At 38.6% G+C, this 2,459-nt stretch overlaps 1 long non-coding RNA gene across 1 annotated transcript; it reads right to left on the bottom strand.

Annotated features, from left to right (window-relative positions):
• Positions 1-256: 256 nt before the first annotated feature.
• On the bottom strand, positions 257-862 carry LOC132461226 (uncharacterized). The gene is made up of 2 exons (XR_009526558.1): positions 556-862; positions 257-406 (listed from the first exon to the last, which is right to left on the bottom strand). It is a non-coding gene; the product is annotated as an uncharacterized LOC132461226 (long non-coding RNA).
• Positions 863-2,459: the final 1,597 nt, after the last annotated feature.

The following is a 2,459-nucleotide window of genomic DNA, read 5'->3' as shown; positions in this document are numbered from 1 at the left end:
TGATTGGCTCACGGTTGACATGCGGGACTGGGAATTGGCCAGTGATGCTGTCCATATAAACGCTAAGCCAATCAGAGTACGTTGGAGGAGGGTTCAATTAATGGCCAATCAAGGCAAGGCAAGGCAAGGCAACTTTATTTATATAGCACTTTTCATACACAAGGCAGACTCAAAGTGCTTCACATATAAACATTGTCATACAATAAAATAAAATAAAATAATAGATAAGTAAAAGAAAACATATGCAAGAAATGAGTAAAATAGAAAGTGCAATGTATTTAAGAGAAAATTAAATTGAAAGTTAAAAAGGCTTTTTAGTAAGTAAAATTGAAAGTGCAATGTATTTAAGATCAGATCAACAGTCTCTCTGGAACCCAAGTCGGGACTACAAACCGACCTAAAGGAACTTGGTCCTTTCTCTGGAACTCCAATCCAGATTCTAGGACTCTAACCCAGACAGAATTTGGACACAAACTCAGGACTCTAACCCTTATACAAACAAACTCAGGACTCTAACCCTTATACAAATACAAACTCAGGACTCTAACCCTTAACAATATTCTAGGACTCTAACCCAGCTTCTAGGACTCTAGCCCAGACCAAAGGCCTTATTCAACTTATTCTAGGACTCTAACCCAGCTTCTAGGACTCTAGCCCAGACCAAAGGCCTTATTCAACAAATTCTAGGACTCTAACCCAGCTTCTAGGACTCTAGCCCAGACCAAAAGGACAAACAAACTCAGGACTCTAACCCTTATACAACCTTTCTCTCTGGTATCAGATCATGTATTTTTCTGGTAAAAATAGAAAATAAAGGGAAAGTTAAAAAGGCATTTTAGTAAAATAAAGGTAAAGTATTTCTGAAAGCTAAAGCAAACATAAAATAGAAAAAGGCATTTTAGTATTAAAATAGAAAATAAAGGCAAAGTTAAATGTATTTAAGATTTAGCAGAAAGCTATAGCAAACATAAAAGTCTTCAGTCTTGTTTTAAAGGTGCTCAGAGTTGGGGCAAGTCTTAAATCCTCTGGGAGTTTATTCCATCTATTTGTTGCATAGTAACTAAATCCTGCTTTCCCATGTTTTGTGTTTACTCTGGGGATAATTAACAGATTGGTCTCAGAGGATCTTAGTGGTCTAGAAGGCTGATGTAGTGGAAGCATATCAGTTAAATATTTTGGGCCTAAACCATGTAGGGATTTATAGGTTAGCAACATGATTTTAAAGTCAATTCTCTGACCTACAGGAAGCCAATGTAACGATTTCAGAATTGGTGTAATATGATCAAATTTTTTGGTCTTTGTTAGAACTCTAGCAGCAGCATTCTGAACAAGCTGAAGCTTCCTCAGAGTTTGTTTTGGGAGACCTGTAAGGAGACCATTGCAGTAATCAAGCTTACTAGTGATAAAGGCATGTACAAGTTTTTGTAAGTCTTCGGTGGACATGAGCCCTCTAAGTCTTGCTACATTTTTAAGGTGATAATATGCAGATTTTGTAACTGATTTGATGTGACTGTCGAAATGTAAATCTGAATCCATGATAACCCCTAGATTTCTGGCTTTGATTGAGGTTTTCAGGGACAGAGAGTGAAGGTGTTCGGTTACTTTAAGCCTTTCCGTTTTAGAACCAAATACAATTATCTCTGTTTTGTCCTCATTTAGTTGAAGGAAATTTCGGCACATCCATTCTTTCACTTGCTCAATGCACTGGCACAGCAGATCTATGGGCCGATAGTCATTTGGTGATAGCGATACATAGATTTGCGTGTCATCAGCATAGCAATGATGGTCAATATTGTTATTTTGCATGATTTGCCCTAGTGGGAGCATGTAGATGTTGAATAAAGAGGGTCCTAAGATCGAACCTTGTGGGACTCCACATGTCACGTTGGTTGATTCTGATACAAAGTCGCCAATGGAAACAAAGTAGTTCCTATTTTGTAGGTAGGACCTGAACCAATTTAAGACGGTGCCTGAAAGCCCCACCCAGTTTTCTAACCTGTCCAGAAGTAATGTATGGTCTACAGTGTCGAATGCAGCACTGAGGTCAAGTAGCATTAGTATTGAGATTTTGCCAGAGTCTGTGTTAAGACGGATGTCGTTTACAACTTTAATAAGGGCGGTCTCCGTGCTGTGCAGGGGTCGAAATCCTGATTGGAAGGTGTCATAGCAACCAGTTGATGCAAGGAAGTGATTAAGTTGCTGGAGGACAACTTTCTCAATGATTTTACTTATGAAGGGTAGATTTGATATTGGTCTGTAGTTGTTAATAACAGAGGCATCTAGGCTCCGCATTTTTAAAAGGGGTTTAATAACTGCAGTTTTCAAAGCTTTTGGGAAATTGCCTGACTGGAGAGAGTTGTTAACTATCTGCAATATGTCTGCTGCTAGGCAGTCGAAAACATTCTTAAAGAGGTTGGTAGGTATAGTATCAAGGCAACAGGTGGATGTCTTTAGTTGTG

The sequence above is a fragment of the Gadus macrocephalus genome, chromosome 7 (genome assembly GCF_031168955.1).
Source record: "Gadus macrocephalus chromosome 7, ASM3116895v1".
Classification (NCBI taxonomy): Eukaryota; Metazoa; Chordata; class Actinopteri; order Gadiformes; family Gadidae; genus Gadus; species Gadus macrocephalus.
The sequence above is the reverse complement of the archived record's forward strand: the minus strand, read 5'-3'. Positions and strand labels throughout refer to the sequence as shown.